The sequence below is a fragment of the Lissotriton vulgaris genome, chromosome 5 (assembly GCF_964263255.1).
Source record: "Lissotriton vulgaris chromosome 5, aLisVul1.2, whole genome shotgun sequence".
NCBI lineage: Eukaryota > Metazoa > Chordata > Amphibia > Caudata > Salamandridae > Lissotriton > Lissotriton vulgaris.
The window spans coordinates 1345005154-1345031945 of NC_141693.1; the positions used below are offsets into that span (position 1 = coordinate 1345005154).

Below are 26792 nucleotides of genomic sequence, written 5' to 3' on the forward strand. Positions count from 1 at the left end.
GGGCTGCCAGAATCCACAAATGTGGGCAGAATGGAAGCCTATATGGAGCGCCTCATTACGGACATCTTTGGCACGGAACATCTGTCACCTATGTTTATTGTGGAAAGGGCCCATCGATCTCTGGCTGCGCGGCCCGTCCCAGGAGCTCCATCTCGTCCCATTATAGCTCGGATTTTAAATTACAGAGACCAGGATGCCATTTTGCGCTTGGCCAGGGAGAAGGGCACCATTGAACATCAGGGGAATACTTTAGCGTTTTTTCCTGACTTTACCGTGGCTGTACAGGCGGCGCGGAGAGAGTTTGGCGTCGTGAAGCAATTTCTAAGGAATGAGGGAGTCCCATACGCCATGCTATATCCGTCTCGCCTTCGCATAGATGCTGTGGCCGATAATAAAATCTTCGCTACCCCAAAGGCCGCCATGGACTATGCTAAGAAGCTGAAACGCCAGAAAAGAGACTGTGCTGCAACGCCCGATGAGGAGGAGCTGGATGGCGCTGGACACTGAGGGCCTTACACAGGGTTGGAGTGGTCTTTCTGGTCTGAGGGGCTCCTGGTGTGCCTTGAACTAAGTTCCTGTCAGAACTTGTGATTGTTTTTGATTCTCTTGAGGTCTGCTTCATCTGTGTTTTGTGTGAGGCTCAAGCCCCCCCGTTCCACATATGCCCCTGTTGTAAGGTGGCTAGTACAACTGGGCTCCTTTTAGATATCCCTTTGATTGGTTGTGTATTTACGTTGCCTTGTCGCTCTTTGCCAATGCATACTGTTGGGTGCGATAAGCAGGTGTTGGGGAGGTCGTCATTAGATGACTTTATGTGTGAACGTGTGATGTACTGATCTGCTTGGCATGCTTGGTCGGCTCCGACTCGGTGGGAGTGTTTTGCCTCTGCGCCCCCACATATGGGTGCACCCCAACATTGGTTTGATGGGAAATAGGTTGTTGAGGTATTGGGGGAGCTTTGGCATGTTGGGGGAGCTGAAGGGGGTGAGGGGATTGGGGGAACTGGGGAGGATTGGGGGGCTTGGTTGTTTGGGGGGCGGGGGATGGTGGTTTGGCTATGTTTTCTATTTCAAGTGATATTGTGTGGAGGGGTGGGGGTTCGGTTTGCTGCTGTTTGTCTGTGCAGTACTAGGGGGTGTGCTGGTGCTCTTCTATCTTGCGTGTCCTGAGAGGGTTCACTGTATTCTCATGTCGTCAAATCATTACCACTGATTGATACTGGATCAGGCGGGTAAAATTACTTGCATTACTTGGAATGTCCGGGGGTTGAACAACCCCAAAAAGACGAGACAGGTGCAGGCTTATCTAGACCGGCACAATGTAAAGCTGGCACTTTTACAGGAGACTCACCTCACTGACCGCACTGCTGAGTGGGTGGCTAAAAAATGGGCTGGTGTGAGGATTGCTTCTTCCTACTCATCGTATGCAAGGGGTGTCATGGTGTTGGTTAAGAGGGGTGTGCCGTTTGAGATCATGCATGAGGAGGTTGACAGGGACGGCAGATGTATCATTGTACAGGGAAGATTCTGTGGAACACTGATTACATTGGTTAATGTGTACGGACCTAACGTCGATGATCCAGAGTTTTACACACTATTGTGGAACAAGATCTATGCCTTGTCGGTCTCTGCCATTCTCTGTGGGGAGGACTTTAAAGGTTGTCCTGGATGGGACGCTGGATAGACAATCGTGCACCACTGCGCACGTCGAGAGAGCGGCACAGGCTGTGCGTGACGGTGTGTGTGACCTGGGGCTTGTGGATGTGTGGCGGCTGCAGCACCCCGGGGTGAGGGGACTTGCTACACATATGCTCATGACACTTGGTCCCATTTGGACTATTGGTTGGCGACGCCTGACGTCGCAACATGGGTGTCCAGGGTCTCGCACTTACCGCGTACCTTATCGGACCATGCGCCAGTCCTGCTCGAAATGCTCCTCCCTACTTATGCCCCGGCCCCATTTCGATGGAGGTTGCAACCGACAGCCTTGTTAGATCCCGTATTTAAGGAAGGTGTAAGAGAGGCTATTGAACACTATTTTGATGAAAATGCAGGGTCAGTGCGGAGTGAGTGTGTCCTCTGGGAGGCGTTCAAAGTGACCATCAGAGGGGCTTGTATAGGTTTACAGGCTGGGGTGCTGAAATCGTTGCGGGACTCTATGGTACGGCTGGAGCGTTAATTTGTGCGCTTGGAGCGACAGTATGAGGATGCCCCCGCTGCTGCGACTTTGGCTGCCATACGCTCCCATGTAACCGAGTATAATGACTTGGCTGACCAGGAAGTGCGTCATTTATCGCGCCCCTGCAAGGCTAGGTATTACGGCGGAGGGGGTAGGCCACGGCGCACGTTGGCTGAACGAATTATAGATCCTTGGGTTAAATATTGTGGTGTGTAAGTGCTCACGGAGGGCGATCGCTCCATCTCCAATACTGTTGATATTTTAGAGAGCTTTGTTACCTACTATAAGACCATGTACGGCCATAGAACGACAACTAATGAGGAGGAAATAGAGCAGTACCTAGATGATGTTGCGTTATTATGGTTGTCTAAGGGACAACAAGATTTTTTAATGCACCATATCACGGAAACAGAAATTATGGATGCCATCGCCACGCTGCCTAACGGTAAAGCGGCGGGAACAGATGGTCTGCCGTCTGAATTTTATAAAGAGTATGCTGATTTGTTAATACCACGTCTGGCGGCTATGTATGCAGAGGCGTTTGACCAGCAGTGACTGCCGGATACGCTCAGGGAGGCATTGATTGTCGTATTATTAAAGCCGGGCAAACCGCACGACAAATGTGAGTCGTATAAACCACTCTCGCTCATGAAAACCAATGTCAAAATACTTGCTAAGGTCCTTGACACGCGCCTGTGTCTTTTACTCAACGTTATGGTCCTCCCGGATCAGTCGGGATTTATCCCTACACGATCTACGGCAGATATTGTGAGGGTGTTGTTTGCGGTCCTGCATCTATTGAAACCGGTGGATAGACAATCGCCAGGGTCTCGCACTTACCGCGTACCTTATCGGACCATGCGCCTGTCCTGCTCGAAATGCTCCTCCCTACTTATGCCCCGGCCCCATTTCGATGGAGGTTGCAACCTACAGCCTTGTTAGATCCCGTATTTAAGGAAGGTGTAAGAGAGGCTATTGAACACTATTTTGAAGAAAATGCAGGGTCAGTGCGGAGTGAGTGTGTCCTCTGAAAAGCGTTCAAAGTGACCATCAGAGGGGCTTGTATAGGTTTACAGGCTGGGGTGCTGAAATAGTTGCAGGACTCTATGGTACGGCTGGAGCGTTAATTTGTGCGCTTGGAGCAACAGTATGAGGATGCTTCCGCTGCTGCGACTTTGGCTGCCATACGCTCCCATGTAACCGAGTATAATGACTTGGCTGACCAGGAAGTGCGTCATTTATCGCGCCCCTGCAAGGCTAGGTATTACGGCGAAGGGGGTAGGCCAGGGCGCACGTTGGCTGAACGAATTATAGATCCTTGGGTTAAATATTGTGGTGTCCAAGTGCTCACGGAGGACATACTGTTGATATTTTAGAGAGCTTTGTTACGTACTATAAGACCATGTACGGCCATAGACCGACAGCTAATGAGGAGGAAATAGAGCAGTACCTAGATGATGTTGCGTTATTATGGTTGTCGCCGGGGCACAGAAATTATGGATGCCATTGCCGCGCTGCCTAACGGTAAAGCGGCGGGAACAGATGGTCTGCCGTCTGAATTTTATAGAGAGTACGCCGATTTGTTAATACCACATCTGGCGGCTATGTATGCAGAGGCGTTTGACCAGCAGCGACTGCCGGATACGCTGAGGGAGGCATTGATTGTCGTATTATTAAAGCCGGGCCAACCGCCCGACAAATGTGAGTCGTATAAACCACTCTCGCTCATGAACACCTATGTCAAAATACTTGCTAAGATCCTTGCCACGCGCCTGCGTCTTTTACTCAACGTTATGGTCCTCCCGGATCAGTCGGGATTTATCCCTACACGATCTACGGCAGATAATGTGAGGGCGTTGTTTGCGGTCCTGCATCTATTGAAACCGGAACTTCCAGCAGTGGCAGTGCTGTTAGACGCCGCAAATGGGGTTCGTTTCGATTGCGTGGACTTACATGTTCGCCGTGATGCATCGTATGAGAGTGCCTTATTTCTTCAACAGCTGGATAAAGGTGCTATATACAGACCCGGTGGCACGGGTGCGAGTGAATGGCCATATCTCGGAGGTGTTTCCGATCCAAAGGGGCACTCGACAGGGGTGTCCCCTCTCCCCCTTAATATTTGCGTTTGTTTTAGAACCTCTTGCCTGTGTGCTGAGGCAGAGGCACGCTGACTCCGCGTTACGCTTCCATCAACGGCCGCTAGCCGTGTCAATGTATGCGGACGATATGGTCCTGTATATTAGAGAACCGGAGCGGTATCTTGAACAAGTCATCAGGGAGTATATCCGTTTCGAGTGGTTCTCGGGCTTGACCATCAATTGGAATAAATCTATCAGCTTACCTCTCACCCAGAGCACGTTACCCGTTAGAATGGCCTTCTGAACCCGTGCGGTACCTTGGCATCTGGGTGCATCAGGAACCGCAGGAAATTCTTAAAGCCAACTACGGTGTGGCAGTGTCCAAGCTCGAAGACAAAGTGGCTAGATGGGTGCGGCTGCCCCTGACATTTGCGGACAGGGTCGCTTTAATTAAAATGGTGGTTTTGCCGAAATTTTTATATTTATTCGTTAATATCCCTCTTCTTTTGAAGCAACATTTTTTTGTATCATTGCGCTCACTTCTGATTACTCTCGCTTGGGGTGGCAAGAAGCCCCGTGTAGGATGGGAGACATTGATCAAGCCATATGACTTGGGTGGGTTTTCGGTGCCCGATATGCAGTTATATTATCTCTGTGCTCAAGCACAATTTGCATATTATTGGCAGAACGCGCCACCATTAATGCCACATGTCGCTGTTGAAGCAGGCGCGGTGCACCCTATTCCCCTGCAGGCGATGATAGTCAATCCACATACGGTATATGACCGTGGGGAGATTGACACGGTGCAATGCACAGCTAAGGCTTGGGCTGAACTTGGAAGGAGAGCACAGCGACTGCCACTTATGCTCCTGCAATGCCTTTATTGCATCACGCAGCTCTGTCGGTGACGAGTGAAACGGGGGCGCTTAGGGTCATGCATGCTGCCGGGGTTCGGGTGATGGGAGATATGTTCACGGGAGGGACGTTCATTTCGTTACCCGCCTTCCTACCCGCTGGAGTGAATGAGGCGATGCCCACGTTTATCTACGCTAGGCTTCGGGCAGCGTTACGCGGTTTGTATCCAAGCTTCCCGGATGAACCGGCAACACTGGGGACACTGCAGTTAGTGTGCACAACGACCACTAAAGCCAAGCTGGTCTCCCGTCTATATCATGACTCACAAGTTGACGAAGGTGCGGCGCCACACAACACTAGAGATAGGTGGGATGCATGTCTGCCGCAACAGCTGACGGATGAGGAGTGGGAGGAGAGCTGCCGGATGACTGGGAGTTTTACGGTGAATGGCAATTTAAAGCTTATCCATTATAAGTTCCTGCACCAAATGTACTATACCCCGTCACAGTTATATAAGTATGGCTTACAAGATTCTCACTGCTGCAGGCGATGTGGTGCGGAGGAGGCTGATTTTGCAAACTTAGCATGGGGCTGCCTTAGAATTAGTAAGTTCTGGGATGAGATAATTCTGGCCTTAACCAGCATGACCGGTGTGCAGCTTGAGCGAGATATGCGATTGTGTCTGTTGGGCATTGTGTCCAAGATCCCTACTGGAGTTCGCAAATTAGTGGTTTTGTCCCTGCAATTAGATAAATGACGAGTGGCCCTGTGCTGGGATGGTCGGCCGGCTCCCACGCTTGTACAATGGCTACGTGACATGGCTTACTGTCATGATCAACTTACTTGATATGCGGAGAGTCTGCCAGGGGCGTCCCGTTCCCGGGACATTCCGGGGTCCGTATACGGAGTATGTGCTGGCACAATCTGAAGATGACTAAACGTGGTATGAAGTGTATAATGTGTATGTATTGTTTAGCCTTTCTAGGCTGCGGCTTTCCTCCTCTAGCTAATGAACGTACATGAACAATGAATGGGCGACAGCTCTGGTCGGAGGAATACAGCCGCTTTGACTGTCAATGATATTACATGTGAAATGCTGCTGCCCACCCTGGACATTTCTACGGATAATGATACCTGTATATGATTGCTGTAATGATCGACATGCAGATGTAGGGAGTGCCTACTGGAGAGACATGCGAGCACCCCTTTAGCTGTACAATGTTTTCTTTTGTATGCTGAAAACTTGTGAAATACAAAAGATCATAACCGCAAACGCCCCACCTCTATATACACACAGTCTCCCGTTCAAATAAACACAACCCCACAAGAATGCATACACAGTTAAACAACACCACATACATCATATGAGAACAGGAGCAAGTGCGCAAATTCTTGCCACGCTCGTGTAACAATAGTTACAGCATCATTTGAAATAAACACAAGTGTGACACACGTCACACTCCTGCATAATTTCCACATGTAACCGTAAGCTTGTGGGAATAACTAGAATAACCATTGCTCATCGTTCTGTGTAACACAACAGAAGCCAAGCATGAAGTGACGCCCACCCTTCTTGCTCAGTAGATCATCATGAAAAAGGAGTAGTTTCTGTCCTGTAATTCCAGTTCTGTAGTAGGGGTATCTCTGTTATAGTCATAATCTAGTGAATAGTCCCGCCCATGTGCGTGGACCCCGGCAATCAAAAATAATCTCTTAAGTTGTCAAACCATGCAGAAACTGCAAAGACACTTAAGAGAGAATTTAAAGACAAATAATGCAGCTTATATCCACAGGCTACACTGTCCAGTACTTCAACTAGAAATTCCACCAAACAACACCACACACAACACAGCCTGCCCAGTTTCTACCATAGAGAAACTTGCCTCTACCAGTAAAAGACTCTGGAATGATAGAGGAAGGCATGGACAGACAAGCCCCATAGGCTGCCATTATGTGGCTTAAATAGGATACTGTGCCTTTAAGAGAAATTTCCAGAACTTTCTCCCAGTATCCCAGAATGCACAGCAGGTCCCTTTTACTTTCAGTTCTTTTTTAAGGCGTAGCACGCCAGACCTGTAGCATTCCTACATGAATAATTATCTCCACCGGGGAGGAGGGCGGGCGCTTATGACTATAACAGAGATACCCCTAATACAGAACCGGAGTTACAGGACAGAAACTACTCCTTCTGTAGTAGGGGATCTCTGTGTATAGTCATAATCTAGTGAATAGAATGGCAAGCCCATCCCCACACCAAAGCGGCGGTGGAGAAAAGAAATTAACACCACTATTGTGCGAACAAATTCCGCAGCGAAGCATGTCCAACCTGAGCATCTGCCCTGGCATCAGTGTCCATCAGAAGAAGAAACTACAACGAATCCAAAACGCCTCAGCCAGGCTCATATTAGACATCCCACGCAACGAACACATCTCTGGTCACCTTAAAGACCTCCACTGGCTACCCGTCAATAAGAGGATTACTTTCCGACTGCTTACCCACGCACACAAATCACTCTACGACATCGGACCAGATTGCCTCAACTCTCGACTGTCCTTTTACACCCCCTCCCGACAACTTCGCTCTTCCAGCCAAGCCAAGCCACTGTACCTCGCATCAACAAGACCACCATGGGAGGCAGATCCTTCTCATACCTGGCTGCCAAAACATGGAACTCACTCCCCGCTTACCTTCGCCTCACCCAGAATCACCTAGCGTTCAGAAAGCAGCTTAAAACGTGGATTTTTGACAAATAATCCTCCTCCCCTTCCTAAGCGCCTTGAAACCCTCTGGGTACGTAGTGCGCTATATAAATGCTATGACTTGACTTGACTTGACTAATGCTTAGCAAAGGTATGAACCGACTTCCAAGTGGCCGCCTTGCAGATCTCTGCAATCGGAACATTACGGAGTAAAGCTGTTGTGGCAGCTTTTCCCCTGGTGGAATGAGCCTTAGGTTTACCGCCTAAGGTCTTATTAGCTTTTAGGTAACACAACTGTATGCAGGACACAAACCACCTAGAGATGGACTGCTTAGAGGTAGCAAGACCTGTCCTGACCGATCCATAATTGACAAATAATTGGTCTGACCTACGAATATCTTTGGTCTTATCCAGATAAAATTTCAACACCCTCCTAACATCCAGGGAATGCAGAGGCCTTTCCGCTGGAGATGAAGGATACTGAAAGAACGTAGGCAACGTTATGGTCTGGTTGACATGAAAATCAGAAATAACCTTGGGAAGAAATTTAGGGTGAGTACGCATAACAACCTTAGCAGCATGAAATACAGTATAAAGTTCTTGGCAACACAACGCCTGAATTTCACTCACCCTGCGGGCCGATGTAATGGCCATGAGGAACGCCGCCTTCCAGGACAGGTGCTGCAACGAAGCCTTATGAATAATTTCAAAAGGCTCCTTCATCAATATTGACAGCACCACATTCAATTCCCATGAAGGCGAAGGAAGCCTGACAGGAGGGAACACTTTCTTCAAGCCTTCCAAAAAATCTTTCATCACAGGGATCTGGAAGAAGGAAGTCTGTGAAGGACATTTCCTGTAGGCAGTCAATGCAGCGAGATGAACCTTAATGGAATGAACATTAAGGCCAGACTGCGCCAAATGTAGAAGGTAAGGAAGGATGACGTCTTCCTTGCACGTCGTCGGGTCATAGTTCTTAGACTGGCACCATATACAGAATCTCTTCCACTTGTAAGCATAAGAAGTCCTAGTGGAAGGTCGCTTAGACTCCTTCAGTATGTACTTGCAATCCTCGGGCAGATTTAGATGGCCACATTGCACTATCTCAGGAGCCATGCCGCCAAACTCAAAGACGAGAGGTTGGGGTGCAACATCTGCCCCCGAACTTCGTGAGAAGGTCCGGCCTGCACGGCAGCCGAATGTGAGGAAGGAGAGACCGGTGAAGCAGGTCCGTGAACCACCACTGTCTCGGCCATTCCGGGGCAATGAGTATCATCCGAGCCCTGGACCGGGCCAGTTTGATGAGTACCGCCAGAATCAGGGGAATGGGTGGAAAAGCGTACAGAAAGCTGTTCGACCAGTTGATCCATAACGCATTACCCAGAGTCCCCTGCTGGTAGTACCTGGAGGCGAAGACTCTGCATTTGCTGTTTTCGGCGGTGGCAAACAGATCTACATCTGGAGTCCCCCACCTTGCGAAGACTTCTCCTAGTACTTCGTCGTTTATGACCCGATCGTGGTTTTCCTGAATCAGTCTGCTCAGTGCGTCCGCCTGAACATTCTGCACACCTGGCAGATGGGTAGCCGTTATCTTCAGTCCTCTGGCCAGAAGCCAGGGCCAGATTGCCTGCGCCTCCTGCGACAGAGTGCGTGATCTCGAACTCCCCTGCTTGTTGAGGTAATACATCGTGGTCGTATTGTCCATCTGTACAAGCAGAGAGGTGGTCTGGAAGGACGGATGAAAGGCCTTCAGTGCCATGTGGACAGCTCTGAGTTCCAGGAAATTGATGTGATACGTGGCCTCCATCGGGGACCACGTTCCTTGAATCCGTAGGTTTCCGGAGTGCGCTCCCCAGCCGTGGAGAGACGCATCCGTCACGATAGTCTGCATGGGAATGTCCTTGTGGAAGGGAACCCCTCTGAGGAGATTCTCCGCTGAACACCACCACTTCAGAGACTGAAGAGCATGCAGAGACAGTCGAATCTTGTCGTCCCAAGATCCTTTCCTCTGATCCCACTGGTCTTCTAAGCACTCCTGCAGCGGTCTCATGTGCAGCCGTGCGTGTGGCGTCAGGAAGATACAAGAGGCCATCGATCCCATTAGAGAAGACACCATCCACACTGTTGTAGATGCAGTGGTCATAAGAGCCTGAGCCTTCCGAAGGAGTGATAATCGTCGCTCTTCCGAAGGAGACACGCTTCCTGACAGCGTATTGATGGAGGCTGCCAAGTACTGTATGCACTGGACCGGAGTCGGGACAGACTTGGACATGTTGATGTGCAACCCCAGCTTGTTCAGGAGAACGCACGTCTTCTGGAAGTGTGCTCGAGCTTCCGTGATCAGCCAATCGTCCAGGTACGGGTAGACAAACACCTTGTTCTTCCTCAGGTGTGCTGCTACCACCGCCATGCACTTCGAGAACGTTCTCGGCGCAGACTTTAGTCCGAATGGGAGTACTGTGTATTGATAATGATTGGCGCCGACTTGGAACCGCAGGAACTTCCTGTGTTTGTGTGCTATGGGCACATGGAAGTACGCATCCTGTAGGTCTATAGCACATAGCCAGTCTCCCTGTTGCAACTGAGGATAAATCTGATGCAACGACAGAATGCAAAAATTTTCCCTGCGAATCCATCTGTTTGCCTGTCGCAAGTCTAGAAAGGGCCTGAACTCGTTCTTGTCCTTCTTGCGAACCAGGAAGAACCGGGAGTACAGAACTCTTCCTCTCTGAGACAGAGGTACGTCTTCTATCGCCCTTTTTTTTAACAGGATATCTGCCTCCGCCTGAAGCTCGCGCAGCTGAAACTGCGAGCTGACCGGTAGAATTGCTGGAGGCGAGCTGGTGAACCGAAGACTGTATCCATTGCAAACAATATTCAGCACCTACTTGTCCTGAGTAATTTTTCTCCACTCTGCCAGAAAAAATTGAATGCTTCCCCCTACCGGAGTGGGTAACAGATCCGGGGGAAGTAAGTGCTCAGGGCCTAGACCCGGCCGGGCCTTTTGTCGCTGGAGCCGACTGTTGGCCTCCTCTGCCCTTCGGGCGTTACTGGAACGGCTTACGGAACTGTGGATGTTGCTGCGACTGTCCCGAAGTTTGGCCACGTCCTCTGCCCTGCCCACCGAACCGCCGTTGGAATGGGCGGTACGATTTCTTCGCTTCTTTGGGCTTCTCTAGGCCCACAGCTGTGAGCGTTTCGGCCTCCGCCTTCATGCGGGCCATATCGTCATCCGCATGTTTCCCAAAAAGGGTCTCGCCAGAGAATGGAAGGTTGGCTACCCTTTGCTGTGCGTCCGGTTTTAGTGACGTAAGGCGGAGCCAGGCGTGACGTCGCTGGTTAATCCCATGGCAAAAGCCATGTGCCACTAAGAGGGATGAGTCTGCTGCAGCGCTGATAATTTGATTCGCTACCAGCATCCCTTCGTTTAGTACTTCCTGGAAGTCTTCCCGCTTCTCGCGAGGCAAGTGTTCCGCAAACTGCTGGAGGGAGTCCCAGAGGGCGCGGTCGTAGCACCCCAACAAAGCCGTGGCACTCGCAGCCTTCATAGAGGTCGCCGATGTTCCACATACTTTCCTTCCAGCTGAATCCATCCATCTAGACTCTTTGTCAGGGGGAACCGTGGATGACCGGGTGGTGGCATGTTGTTTGCAGGCCGCCGTCACAATCATAGAATCCGGAGGAGGTTGCACCCTTAGAAAAGCCGGGTCCGAATCGGGAGCCCGGTATTTTTTCTGCAATCTCGATGGGGCCGCCTTAGTCACCGCAGGGGTGAGGAAAAGGTCCATGGCCGGTTCCTCCAGGCCCGGCACCAGAGGTAGTAGTGGACGAGAGAGGTGTTTCTGGTGCAGTGTCTCGAAAATGACTGATGTCTTAGGCGTGGGCACCGTCAAAGATATTCCCAATTTGGCAGCGCCTCTCAAAAGGACATCATGGAACGCCACCAGGTCATCAACCGGCGACACCCTCGTGTCCGGCGATCCCGACAAAGTCGGAGAGTAGTCCCTGGTCCCTGAGGACCTCGTGCGAGAGCGAGATCTGTGCCTCCTATGGCGGTGTCTCTACCGCGTGGACGACCTGTGGCGCGATCGCTCCTTCCTCCTGGAGCGAGAGCGTGATATCCCGGCACGTGGACGCTCCGCAGGTTTCCGTGGGGGCGTCTTCCACGGTTCCTCCTGGGGCATTGGTCTAGAAGTCCCCTTAGGTGGCGTAGGCAGAGGAGGTAGTGACGCCGACCTTGGCGGAGGGACAGGGGGTATCACCGACCGAGGGGCGGGCCCATGCGGCGGAAGCGGTGGTAGTGGTCGTCCTGGTGGAAGTGGAGGGTTGGTGGGAGGGTCCTCCTTAGGTACAGGAGGAGGGGGCGACTTAGGCGTATATACCACCAAGTACACCGAGCCCGGTGACTCCTTCGGGGAAAGGGGACTGCGACCCAGCCCCTTCAGCAGGCGATCGCTTTCTCTTGTGCCCTCTACTAGATCCAGCCTGACTTCTGGCGCCAGAACTCCTCCTGCGCTGTTTAGGAGAGCATTCCACCCTTCTAGAGGGACACAACATGTATGTAACTGTGAACATCGGTTAAAGTTAACTCAAGCCTCAGCATCACAAAATGGATGCTGACACCACAGACACAAGTCTGACCTCCTGCTGCTGGGAGTCCTTCCAGCGAGGGAGGCTTGGACAAAGGGTTTCCTGTCAGGGGCGGTGCTAGCACCATCCCAGACAGGGTTTTGTGTATCCTGGGTAGGCAGGGCTTTAGAGGAAGGTGACTGCAAGTGGCACCCCGGTGCTCACTATGCATCTGCCGGCTAGAACCAGTTCCAGGGGCACACCAGCCCCTGAGCTGGGGAAAGTCCGGCATGGGAGAGGGGTGTAACCACCCCCCTTCCTGGTCCCACCCATGGGCAGGACCTAGTCCCGTAACAGCCCCTTTCTTTAGAATAAAGGTGGGAGCGGGGACCCTTCCAGATTAGATCATCTTTGAATCCTGAAACTACTTTCTATGAAAGGAACTCTCAACTTCTTCTCAAGATTTCTCCCTTGTGACTAAGGAGTAGTCACCCTGCATCCGCAGGCACCATCCAAGCATCGCGGTCTGCTGTAAGTCCCTCCTCCGGATCAAGACTGCCCAGCTCGACGAGAACCGGCTTCCCTGGCACCTCTGACCTCAACCTGCATCATCAGCCCAGCTGAGATTCGTGGGTGTGTCGAGACCTCTAGGGACCGGCCATCTTCAGGACTGCACGACGCTTGCCCAGCACGACCGCCGAGGGATCCTCGAGTGAGTGCTTTGGGGTCTGAGAAGCCTCAACCCTGAGCAGCTCCAGCACCGAAGTTCAGCCTCCCAGCCTCCACGAGATCTGCGTGGGGCCCTTCTGCTCTTTGCTGCTCACCGCGTTGTCTGACTACTAGCCGGCTGGCTTGTGGCCTTCCCGACGACGAACGACGACATCAACACCGCTGGTCTGGTTGCTCCAGACTGGCCCCTGCTCCCCTCCAACAGAGGAGCACCCCGGACCCTCCTGGTCCACTCCAGACGCCATTTTGAGTCCACCGCGTGGGCTTGCATTTGCCAAGACTTGTTGCACCAATCCTGGGTCCAGCGACGTCGACAGCAGATACCATTGTACCGCACCTCCATCCTGGTCGCCGACAACGCCTCTTGGTCCGTGAGACTGCAGAGCCCAGCGTCTCCCACTCACCTGGTCGAGGTGACTCCATCCTGTGCCATCCTGGTGCCCATCTAATCACTGGCTAGTAATTCAGAACTTGGTCCCCTCTGCTTACAGGTGTCTTCCATCTTCGATCCAGGCTTGGATCCCTCCGAATCTCTTCACTGGTCGCCTGCCAGCAACTTCTTCTTTCAGGCTCCATAGACTGCAACGAGGATTCCCGACGTCTTTCCAGACCTATGCAGCCGCAACCCCTGGGCTAGGTAACCTCAGCATTTCGGTGCTCCAGCATAGCCTCACTATCCAAGGGTCCAGATCCTTTTTCGTTTCAGTTCTACCTAGTCGGATTCGTCCGATAACACTAACTTTGTAAATTCTAGCAACCATAGACTTTGTCCCGCATCCCGCGTGAGAGTGCACACTCTGCCCCCGATCCCCCTAGGCCTCCTGCTAGTAATATGAAGGTTCAGTAGTCCAGCCCTAGCGATCCTAAAGTCTAATAGAGTAGTACTTACCTGCTAGTAATTTCGCATTCCACTTTTGTAGTATATGGTTTTTCGTGCCCCTCGGGCATTTGTGTAAATTGTGCGATTTGAGTATTTTCCTAAGAGCTTTGTATTGTGCTTAGCACCCTGTCCTCATAAAGAGTCCAGGGTTGTTGTGTTCTAAATAAATATACTTTTATTTTCATAACAACTTGTGTGGTGTCCTTTCACTTGGTGTTCAAGGGGTATATGTGATGGTATAACAGCGGCTTAACACGCCCTCTAGAGTTTAGCCTAAAGACTGTTCTTGTCCATGCTACTAGGATAGCTGGTCTAACGGTTGACTTACAACCAATCATCAATAAGGGTCGTTTGGAATGATACATAGTGATCACTAGAATAGTGAGCACTGCATATCAGGCCAACTTCTCACATTTATTTGGCTGCAATTGCTTATTTTTATATATATATATTTATATATATATGTATATGTATATGTGGGGCACATATAATATATTGTTTCCGGGGTCCCGCGCATGGGCGGGAATATTCTAATGCTTATGACTATTGATGAGGATCCCCTGGAAGAGAACCTAAGAATATCATTGTGAAAGATCACATAAGTATTAAGGTACATATAACTTAGCTTAGAATACTCTGAGTTCTACTGAACCAGCTGTTGTAGTTCAACAGGGCCTAGCACACCCTGACTACAACTCTTAGCAAGGGATCAGTAGGCAAACAAATAGTGTAGGTAGGTGCATCACTTACACCACACTAGAAGCATGTCGGACAAAGGAGGGAACTCAGAAGCCCCCCTTCTGTCAGTAGACCCTCCACAGGTCACTTCACGATATGCTGCTCTTAGCTTCCAGGAGATGAGACAAATCTGTACATCCAGGAAGCTAAAACAGGGTTCTAACCCTACCATTCCTTTTCTGATTGGTCTCTTAGAGACTTATGATGGCAGGAGGACTGCCAACACAGATCCTTCTCATCCAGATGGGAATATGCCCCCCTTAGAAGGAACCCTTGGTGACCCTGACCTCCCACTCAATGGAACAGTTAGTGAAGGAGAGGAGGAGGATCAGGAGTTGTCAGGGGATGAGGCAGACAAAGGTCAGGTAGAAGTCAGTAGACTAACCAGGACCAACTTAAGCAGGCATGAGAATGGATTTGGGGGACCCCCAGGGCCACTCTCAGGCAGGCTTAACATTGGGAGTGGACGAGTTAGGTCTCTATCCAGAGGCTCTAACAGATCCATTCGAACCAATGGCTCTCAGACCTTCTCACAGAGGGATGACATCCCCTCAGAGAAGAGAGCATGAAGCAAAGATGAGGGAAGTCAATCTGAGGATTGAAAGGGAAGAACTTGCCCTGGCCAAAGAGAGACTTGCCTTTGCTAGAGAGCAGAAATTGAGTGGGGCAGACCCCACTGGTGGCAGCATTCTCCCAAGAGAAAAAGACAGGAGTTTAGACACTAGACACCTGAGTAAGATAGTGCCCCCCTTTAAACAAGGGGATGACATCCACAAATGGATGACTGCTTTGGAGAGGGCTTGCACTGTACAGTGTGTCCCCCAGAGTCAGTGGGCAGCTATCTTGTGGCTCTCCTTTGAAGGCAAAGGTAGAGATAAGCTCCTCACTACTAGAGTTGAGGATGCTAACAATTACCAAGTCCTGAAGAATACACTGGTTGATGGGTTTGGCTTAACAACTGAACAGTTCAGGTTGATGTTCAGAGACACCCAGAAAACTCAGTCTCAGGATTGGGCTGACTTTGTTGATTGTGCCACTAAGGCTTTTGAAGGCTGGCTACTGGGAAGTAAGGTTACTGATTTCAAAGGATTGTACAATCTAATTATGAGAGAGCAAATCTTAAGTAATTGTCAGAACCAGTTATTACACCAGCACCTGGTAGACTCTGATCTGACCTCTCCACAAGAATTGGGTAAGAGGGCAGACAAATGGGTCAGAACCAGGGTCAGGCCTAAGAACCAGGGTGGTGACCAAAAGAAGGAATCAACCAAGCCTCAAGAGAAGGGTGGGAATAAATCTTCTGATCAAACCACAGGGCCCCAAAATTCCTCTGAAAAGGGTGGGTCCCAGACTTCTCCCAAAACCCAAAAGAAACCTTATTGTCATACCTGCAAACAGGTAGGCCATTACAAAAGTGACAGCAGTTGCCCCAAGGCCAACAACAATAAGGAGAATATACCCCCAGGTACTACTCCCAGACCTCCTGTTACCACTAGTGGTAATCCCCCAGGTGGTGGGAGTGCCCCCAAGAATGTGGTGGGCATTACCTTGGGAAACCAGGTGGATCATGGCCTAGCCAGATCCCCTAACACAACTCTTGTCTGTGAGACTGGCATGGGGTTTGCCAACTTCACTACTGGTTCCCACATTTTGGGGAAGTATAGAAAAGAGCCCCTTATCAATGGTCAGAAAGTTGAGGCATACAGAGACACAGGGGCCAGCATCACCATGGTGATTGACCATCTGGTCCCCTCTGCTCAACTGACCCCCTGGTTTCATTTATCAGGTGACAGACGTTCATGGAGTGAAAAGAAGGCATCCCATGGCAGTAGTCTAGCTCAGCTGGGGTAATGTCACAGGGCCCATGAGAGTGGCAGTGACAGACACCCTACCTGTAGATTGCTTACTGGGGAATGACCTGGAACTCTCAGCCTGGGCTGAGGTGGAGCAAGAAACCCACTCCAGGATGATAGGCCTACCCAGAAAGGTTAGTGGGGCAGTAATAGCTACAGCCCCAGTCCAAGCACCAGTCCTCCCTGAAAAGGTTGGAAGGGCAGTGGTAGCCACTGCCCAGGCTCAGACAGACTTTCCAGAACAGGATAGGAGGGCTGTGACAGTCACAGCCCAAACACAAACTGAGTGCCTTCCTGAAAAGGTTGGTAAGGCTGTAATGGTCTCAGCCTCTACTCAAACAGATAGTGGGGTTGTGAAGCCTGAAACAATGGATCACTCCACCCAAACGGAGAGCATTGAGGAGGAAGAGAAATCTTCCCCCTCCCAGACACTAGGTGAGAGCCAGCCTCCTCAGGGAACTGACTCTACCCCTGGTGGAGGAACTGCCCCAGAGGTAGTCAGGCCTGGCCTGGCAGAGCCCCTGATGGCAGTGGACCCTTCCCAGGTGGGACCCAGGCTGGAGCAGGTAACCTGCCCCTCTCTACCCTGCCTCAGTCAGCCCAGGGCTGAAGAGGTCAGGGAGGCCAGTGGTGGACCCCAAAGGGCCCCCTGTCCAAAAGAACTCCCCAATCAACAGATTAGGGCCACTGAAGCTAGTAGACCTAGCCAAGTGAAAATAAAACAGACTCCTGAGGGATCCCCCTTAAACTTAGTTAGGGACCTCCCACAGCTGGACACTGTTGGGCACAGCCAAACCTGGGGCCTAAAAACCCCAAACCTTACCTGTCCCTCCAGTAAGCCAAACAGAGGGACCCAGCCTCCAGCTTTAGGTAGCCAGAGGCTGACCCTGAGAGCACAGTGCATCTCAGCTACAGAAAGAAAGGCACACATGATGGATGGTGATTGGAGGAAGTTGAGCCCAAAGGTAGAGGAGTCTCACTTCAGTACTCCATCCCAGCATCAGCCTTTTACTTTCCCAAGACACACCAGAGACAGAGATTCCCTATGGTGGAGACCCTCAGATACCCTTAGGGTGAGGGGTTGCTTAGTGGACCATGACACAGGGGGAAACCAAGCAAGAGCTGGTCCTTCCTTATATGGCCACTTAGGCAATAGAGGCTTACCTGGACAAGGATAGCCTTATCTCCTTTTGTTTGGGGGGGTTATGTAGGAAGGTAGATCCTGACTATGGTTGCCCCCAACTTTTTGCCCTGTGTTTTAGCTGGTTTTTGACATAGTTGGCCTGGGACCCTGCCAATCAGGACCCCAGGCCTACTGCTCTCTCTGTAAAATGGATTCCATGTACCTTAGGTACATATCCAATTGGTACTGGGCCACCTTATCAGACCCTGTAACTCAGGGCATAGGTATACCCAGGGCCTACCAGGGGCTGCAGCATGTATTATGCCACCCCTGGCTGGCCATCTAAATCTGACAAAACTGGCTGCACGACAGCTAGGGCAAGGTGGTGTAATCACCCTTTGCTTTAGATATAGTATACCTATATCTAACCCTAAAATGGACACCCGTATTCCTATCAGTCACTCCTATGGCAGGCCTTGACAATCCTGAAGGCAGAGTGCTTGGAATCGTGTGAGATGGTGCTCTGGCATGAGCTGAGCCCGTTTGCAGCTTGCGGAACCAAGTCCTAATAGCTGTTCCATGATAACGCATACCATATACTCTTAAGTGCATTATAATCCTCGCGGTTATATGCTAACTCTGGTATCGCTTTATCAAAACATGTCGAGTAAGGTGTCATACGAATTGGAATACTAACCCCTCGCCAATTCTGGCGACGGGGTTAGTATTCCACCCTTCTAGAGGGACACTGAACTCAAGCCTCAGCATCACAAAATGGATGCTGCCACCACAGACACAAGTCTGACCTCCTGCTGCTGGGAGTCCTTCCAGCGAGGGAGGCTTGGACAAAGGGTTTCCTGTCAGGGGCGGTGCTAGCACCATCCCAGACAGGGTTTTGTGTATCCTGGGTGGGCAGGGCTTTAGAGGAAGGTGACTGCAAGTGGCACCCCGGTGTTCACTATGCATCTGCCGGCTAGAACCAGTTCCAGGGGCACACCAGCCCCTGAGCTGGGGAAAGTCCGGCATGGGAGAGGGGTGTACCCACCCCCCTTCCTGGTCCCACCCATGGGCAGGACCTAGTCGCGTGCCAGCCCCTTTTCCTAGTATAAAGATAGGAGCGGGCCCCCTTCCAAATTAGATCATCTTTGAATCAAGAAACTACTTTCCACGAAAGGAACTCTCGACTCTTCTCAAGATTTCTCCCTTGTGACTAAGGAGTAGTCACCCTGCACCCGCAGGCACCATCAAGAACACTGCGGTTTGCTGCACGTCCTTCCTCCGGAATCCGACCGACCAGCACGACGAGACCCGGCTTCCCTGGCACCTCTGACCTCTACCTACCTCTACAGCTAAGCTGAGAACCGTAGGTGCGACGAGACCTCGAGGGACCGGCCATCATCAGAACTGCACGACTTCTATCCAGCACGACCGCCGAGGGATCCTCTGGTGAGTGCTTTGGGGTCCGAGAAGCCCGACCCTGAGCAGCTCCAGCACCGAAGACCAGCCCCCCAGCATCCACGAGATCTGCGTGGGGCTCTTCTGCTTTTTGGCTGCTCACCGCGTTGTCTGGCTACTAGCCCGCTGGCTTGTGGCCTTCCCGACGACGACCGACAACATCACCACTGCTGGTCTGGTTGCTCCAGACTGGCCCTTGCTCCCTTCCAAAAGAGAAGCACCCCGGACCCTCCTGGTCCACTCCAGACGCCATTTTAGGTCCACTGCGTGGGCTTGAATTTGCCAAGACTTTTTGCCCCAATCCTGGGTCCAGCGACGTCGACAGCATCAACCATCGTGGGACAGCTCGCACCTCCATCCTGGTCGCCGACAACGCCTCCTGGTCCGTGAGACTGCAGAGCCCAGCGTCGCCCACTCACCTGGTCGAGGTGACTTCATCCGGTGCCCTCCTGGTGCCCATCTGATCACTGGCTAGTGATTCAGGACTTGGTCCCCTCTGCTTACAGGTGTCTTCCATCTTCGATCCAGGCTTGGATCCATCGAACAATCTTCACTGGTCGCCTGGCAGCAACTCCTTCTTTCAGGCTCCTGGTTCGTCAACGTAGGTTTCAAACGTCTTTTCAGACCTATGCAGCCGCAGCCCCTGGGCTAGGTAACTTCGGCATTTCGGTGCCCCAGCATAGCCTCACTATCCAAGGGTCCAGATCCACTTTCGTTTTCAGCCTACCTTATCGGGTTCGCCCGAGAACACTAACTTTGCTTTTACTAGCATCCATAGACTTTGTCCCGCATCCCACGTGAGAGTGCACACTCTGCACCCGAGTCCCCTAGGCCTCCTACTAGTAATCTGAAGGTTCAGTAACGTAGTCCTAGCGATTCCAAACCCTATGAGATTAGTACTTACCTGCTAGTAATTTCGCATTCCACTTCCATAGTATATGGTTTTTCGTGCCCCTCGGGCATCTGTGTAAATTGTGCAACTTAAAGTATTTTCGTAAGAGTTTTGTTGTGTGCTTAGTACCCTGTCCTCATAAAGAGTACAGGGCTGTTGTGATCTAAATAAATACACTGTTTATTTTCATAACACTTGTGTGGTGTCCTTTCACTTGGTGTTCAAGGGGTATATGTGATGGTATAACAGCTGGCTTAACACGCCCTCTAGAGTTTAGCCCGAAGACTGCTCGTATCCATGCTACTAGGATAGCTGGTCTATAAGGTTGACTTACAACCAATCATCAATAAGGGTTGTTTGGACTGATACAAAGTGCTCACTAGAATAGTGAACACTATATATCAGGCCAACTTCTCACATTAAGCACATGTTGATCAGTGTGCAGAGGAAAAACAATTAGACGGAATGCATGTACGAGACTTGTAGCAAGAAACAGCTGTCACATGGTATATGTTACCATTGTGGGCAGAATGAGGGTTCTATGTTGTAGTGATCACTGTGTTCCACTCATCGAGTGAGTTCAGGCCCTGGACCACAGAGTTGCAGCTTGTGATCCATCTACACTCATATTTGTTCAGTAGGAGTTGGAGGTTGCCGCCACAGATGGGTAGTAGTGGACGATTGAATCCCTCCATGTTTATTTAGATAGTACATGATGGTCGTATTGTCCGTCTGGATTAGTATGAAGCTGGTCTGAATAGAGGGTAAAAAACCTTGGGGGCTAGATGCACAGCCCTTAGCTCCAGCACATTGATGTGGTACGACTGTTCTTTGGGCGATCACCGCCCTTGAGTCTGCAGGGACCCCTTGTGTGTTCCCCACCCCTGGAGGGAGGCATCTGTGATTAATGATTGTGTCAGAGGAGGCTGATGGAAGGCAACTCTCATCCAGAAGGTTTCCTGTCACATCCACCATGGGATAGATGATCAGGCTGCTCTCAACAGATGGATCTTCTCGTCCCATCGTGCAGTCTGTTGATCCCACTTGTCCTCCGCATCCTGCTGTAAAGGACGCACCCTCAGCCTGGTGTTGGGGACAAGAAAAATGCAGGATGCCATCGACCCTAGGACAGAGGCAACCTGTCGGACCAAAGGAAAGGTAGTGCGAAGGATTTGCTTGCACTCAGAGTCATAGATGATAGTCTCTCCTCCGAGGGAAACACTTTTCCTATTGTGGAGTCTAATGTTGCACCCAGATAGTATATCCTTTGAGTCAGATGTTGAACTGATTTTCCAAAATTGACATGAAGGCCCAGCTGTTGGCAAAGGGCTAGACATCGTTGGTAGTGAGTCCTCACACACTGGGGAGATGGGCCCTTCAGAAGCCAGTCGTCGAGGTAAGGGTAAACAAACATTCAATGGTGCCTTGGAGCAGCTGATAATGCTTGGCTCCCACCAGAAAACGCAGGAACTTTTGATGACGTTGGTTGACTGGGACCTGAAAGTTTGTATCTTGCAGATCTATTGAACAGATCCAGTCCCCTTGCTGGAGATGATGATATATTTGATAGAGAGCCACATGCAAAACTTTTCCTTCTGGATGGATTTGTTGAGATAGCACAGATCCAGGATAGGTCTGAATTCGGACTTTTGACCTTTCTTTCTCACTAGAAAATACCTTGAGTATACTCCTCAACCGCGTTGAGATATAGGAACTTCCTAGATGGCTGATTTTTGTAGGAGGGTGGATATTTCCAGTACTTGCAGCTGGTAGCACGCACTCTTCACTGAGGCGATCGCCGGAGGTTGATGTTGGAAACGTAGAGAGTACCCATTCTGCAACGTACTGAATACCCATTGATCGTTTGTGATGCTGTGCCACTCTTCCAGGCGGTAGGCTATACTTCCTACACTTCACTGGAGTGGGAAACGGTGATAGGGCTTTTGCTAAGGTAGCAGATTGACATGATGCCCCTCAGGCTGCGATGCCCCTGATAGTGAGTACTTACTTGGTGCTGTTGCTGTTGGTACCTCTGCCACTGGGGGGTTTGAACCCTCTGATGGAAAGGCTGGCGTCGTATGGCCTGAATCTGCACCTGAACTTCTTTTTCTTCTCAGGACCTACCGCTTTCAAAGTGTCTAGCTCCAACTTCATCCTTGACATCTCGTCATCCGTGTGTGTGCGGAATAAGGAAGATCCTGAAAAAGGGAGATTTAGGATCTGTTGCTGAGCCTCGGGTTTTATTGCAGTAAGCCCAAGCTAACCAGGACCCCAGTGTCGGTGTTCTCTTCTATAATTTACTGGTAAGTACTTTTGTACACCCGACAATTGGCATACAGGTGTGCCCCTGTAAGTCCCTAGTAGAAGGTACTAAGGTAACCAGGGCATTGGTACACCAGTGGTCTCCCACCGGCTGCAGCATGCAATATGCCACTCATGGGAGACCAGGCAAACTGTGTCAACAGGGCTGCCATTTCAGCCTGTGTGAAATAGTGCATGCACCTTTCACCCCAGATATACGTTTTACCATATATCCCGGTCACTGCACTTAAGCCCTATAATTCACCGCTAAGGTAGGCCCTTCAGCCCAAGGGCAGGTTGCATGGCACTAAGTGTGAGAGTGCCCTTGCATGAGCAAAGACACCCCATACAAATCCCTGACTCCATTCTCAGGGCTTTGTAAGTGGGGGTAGGCCATCTTAAGGTATGTAGTGGACCCTCGTCAACATAAGATGTCCGACTACATAATGGCTTCCCCAAACCTAGTCCTGTTTGGTATCAAAAATGTTCAAATCATGTAATTACACTGATTCCAGTGTTAGCTGCTTGATACCACATACTGGGGGACTCCTTGGAGGAGCCCCCCCATACATACCTATGAAGTGTAACAGGGTAAGCGTGCAAGCCAGTGCTGCTGCCGACAACAGACACTGTTCTGCCCTCCTGCTGATGAGCCTAAAGTGTCCAGGGGAAGGCAGAACAAAAAAATTCCTGTAGAGGAGAGGTGTAGCCACTTCTCCTTTAGAATTTGGAATCTCCGTGCTAGGATGGGGGTGCTTCGAGCACCACCAGACTACTTTGAAAGGCACATTTAGTGCCCTCCTTGCATAAACTGGGTTAACACCATGCAGGAGCCCTTGGATCCCACTTTGGCATGAAACTACACAGATGCCAGGGGCAAGGCCACCCAACTGTCCAGCACCTCCCCCAGAAAGGTGCCCAGAGCTCCACAAGGTGGCTGCTTGATTCTGCCATCTTGAAAGCAAGATAAGCAGAGGCCCCAGGGATCATCTGACTGGTTAGTCCACCAGAGTAGCGTCCCAGACCCCTCAATAGGTGGGTTACTGCAGAAGCTGCCCAACCCCCGTCCTGGGTTACTTAAGGACTTCCCTGAGGGTGGGGCCCTAGATTTGTCTGCAGATCCCTCAGTGAGACTCGGCCCAAAGTTTCTTCTGCTGCTGGACACTGGACTCTGCTTCTGGACTTTGCCGGGACCCAACACAAGTCTGCTTCTGGTAGGAGGGCTCCTACTGCAACTTCAACCCGTACTGCAAAGACTCTGCAATTTCTGTGGCTGTGACTCTCCACAGTCACACTCTGTGTGCATCAAGGTCAACTGGAAGGACTCTCCCTTGGAGTGAAGAAGTCACTCCCTTGCAGCCGCAGACACCTCAACGAGGACAACCGGTCTGTGAAGCCTGCTGTCCCACAGACTCTTCAATGCTCTACAACACAGGTGGTGGTTTGGTAGTTTTCCCGAGGCCTGACCTGTCTTCTGGGCAATTTGGAAGACTGCAATATCTTGTTGAGCTGATGGAACTGAGCCCCTGTGCACAGCTTCTCTTTACCATTACGAAGTCTTGTTGGAGCTCCAGTCCAGAGGTCTTCGAGCTCCAAGAAGCCCCAGACTCAAGGATCACTCAGCATCCAAAGCAACAACCTCACTTCATCTCATACGATGTGGGCCTCCATCTTTGTTGTGCTGCTAAGACCTCTCTGTGCCTTTTGCCAGAGGGTCCCTTGGGGTCTTCATCGATTTCTGCTGGATCTCCTGCTTGCTGTGGGCCAGTCCAAACCTACCTATAGTGGGTGAGTTCCTCGGACATTGTTTGTCCCAATTACTGTATTTCATTGCGCAACACGAATGTTGCATTTTCTAGGGCTTGTTGGGAGTCCTGCTGGCAACTGACTCTTCTATCCTGAGTCGTCCAGCGTGAGACAGCTCGTGGACAGCTCCTGAGATCCTACAGGATCGCCTGTACTCCACAACTGCATCTCCAAACAGAGGCGGCTCCTCCACCAGGGCGGAAGAGCGTCGCTCCACTGCTTTCTCGCAGTGCACGAAAGCCAAACCATAAATGGTAATAACTGAAAGTTATTACCATTTTATGTTTCCTTTGGGCATTGCGGGAGGGCAGGCGGGCAGGTGGGCGGGCGGCGCTGCTCTGCTCTTTGTGCAGGATAGGGGATGAGTGGTTTGCCCACTCCTGAGTGCGCAAAGACTGTTTGATCGACCGACCAGTCATGCACACTCTGCCCTTCTCCATGCAGGCAGCTATGCAGCCTGCATGGAGACATGGGCACCCCATTAGCCCCTGGCTGGGCAGCATCCCGACCAATCACAATGCTGCTTGCAGCGTTGTGATTGGTCTAGGGGAGGGAACCTGGCTGCCTGCTTCCTGTTCCTGTTGGAGGCAGGAGAGCAGAAGCTGAGAAGATACAGGACCAGGTGGAAAGGAAGCTAAGTTTAATTTAGTTTAATTTTTATTTAAAAAAATGTCACTGTGATCCCCCTGCCAATCCCCCCCTCAACCCCTCGAGCCCACTCCACCACCTGCAAGCAATTCCATTGGCTACTGTCTTCAAGGCCTCCGTCCTATAGTGAAGCATCCCGAGAAGGGTTGGTATTGTGCTCCTGCACCTCCTGGATGACTCCAGAAGCCTTGGACTCTGTCCTCATGTACTATTTGTCTACAATCCACGCCTGGGTTCCACAGACCTGGTCCACAGGTCACTGTAGCAGCTGGACACTCGAAGTTCCCCATTGACTTCAACAGGTGGCTCCTCCCTCGAATGTTCTGAAACAGTCTCGGAAGGAAGGGGATCAGAAGAAAGGCCATTTAGCAATGTTACAGAGAGAGTATCTATCGCCCATTCTTGAGGACAATTTATCTCTGAACAAAATTGGGGAAGTAGGGAATTCCTGGGAGAATGAAACATATCTACCCACGGGCATCCTAACAACTGGCAAATCTGTTGAAATTGAGGAATCGCTAGATGGAACAACACAGAGGATGGTGGATTGCAACTCAGGCTGCCTGCCTAAAATTTCAATAACTTTTGAGTGTACACTGCTTTCAGAGACAGTAAATGAGCCTCTGCATATGAACAAATCTGAGTTGCCACAGATTTTAGTGGGTTTTATCCCACCCTGACGACTGAGGAAACATTGAGTTACCTGATTGCCCATCTGGATCACAAGGTTCTACCCCTCCAACTGTGACGTAAATAAAATAGACTGCCTTCTGCACTGGAGCCAGTTCCCTCGAGTTGGATGACTGATTTTTCTTCTACTTGGACCACTAGCCATTGCACTCCTCGGCCAATAGGGTTGCACCCACCCCCACAGACTAGCATCGATTGTTAACTGAAGTAGAACCAGCAATTGAAGGAGAATCCCTTTCTCTAAACTGGAAGTGTGGGAACTGAGTTCCCAGACAATCTCCTGAGTGACAGGTGTGTGTATCTTTTACTGTCCACATGTCAGTTTCCAGTGACCTAAAAGATGATTTATTAGTGGCTTCAAGTGGAACAAAGACCATGGAAACACCCATGTTGTAGAAGCCATTAGCCCTTGGACCTTCAACCAAAATCTCTCCAATGCAGAGGCTCTGGACAGCATCATGCGAAGATTTATCTGAAGAGCCTGAATTTGAAAATGGCTGTTGTCCACACAAAAGCTCAGGAAAGATTGGCTATCGGGGTCCATCACTACGTCCTCCAGATCTAGAGTTGCCAGAAAATCCCATTTGTTTATTAATAGCAGCCCGCTTGAAGAGTGCCCATCAGGAAATGCCTCCAGAAGGACCCATCAGTTTAATGGCTTTAGGTTCAATATTGGACAAAAGGATCCACCTGCCTTCGAGACTAAGAAAAGGTTAAAATAAAAGCCCCCTGTTTCCTGATGAGGTGGAACTGGAATTATCGTCTTCTTGAGGAGTAACGTTTCTATGCCTGACAACATAGCTTCCCTCTTTGCTTCGTCCTAACTTTACTACTCCTAAACTGAGAAAAATCCTAACTTTAAGACTTTTGGTATTCACAGAAGGCATTTAGGAGTTCTAAAGTTAGGATTCCTAACTTTACTAGTTGGTAGGAAGTTTAGGATTTTCTTAAGTTAGTTCTGTGAATCGTATAGGGACATGTACATAAAGAATGAGTATTTTTACATGGCAGCAACAGGAAAACATACAGGATGTGTGGCAGTGGAGGAGGCTTTATTCCTTTGTACTCATGGAAACAGAGAAGGGGTTTGGATGGTTTGTACCTGTGGTGGACAGGGTCACCCTCATGTTGTAAAGCCTGGGATGAAGCAGACCAATGAGGGGGGTAATGCATTATTTCAGTGTGACTCTTTCTAGGTCAGAAGAATGGGCAGCATTTCCAATTTAAGAGCAGTACCTGTTTGTAACAGACATTTTCTATTAGCACCAAAGGAGCTCTTGCCAACGTTTAATTCTGA

At 50.5% G+C, this 26792-nt stretch overlaps 1 protein-coding gene across 1 annotated transcript in view; it reads right to left on the minus strand.

Moving 5' to 3' along the window:
- The window catches only part of SYCP1 (synaptonemal complex protein 1), a 5090281-nt gene that overhangs the window by 4977308 nt on the left and 86181 nt on the right, over window positions 1-26792 (minus strand). The window lies entirely within an intron of this gene.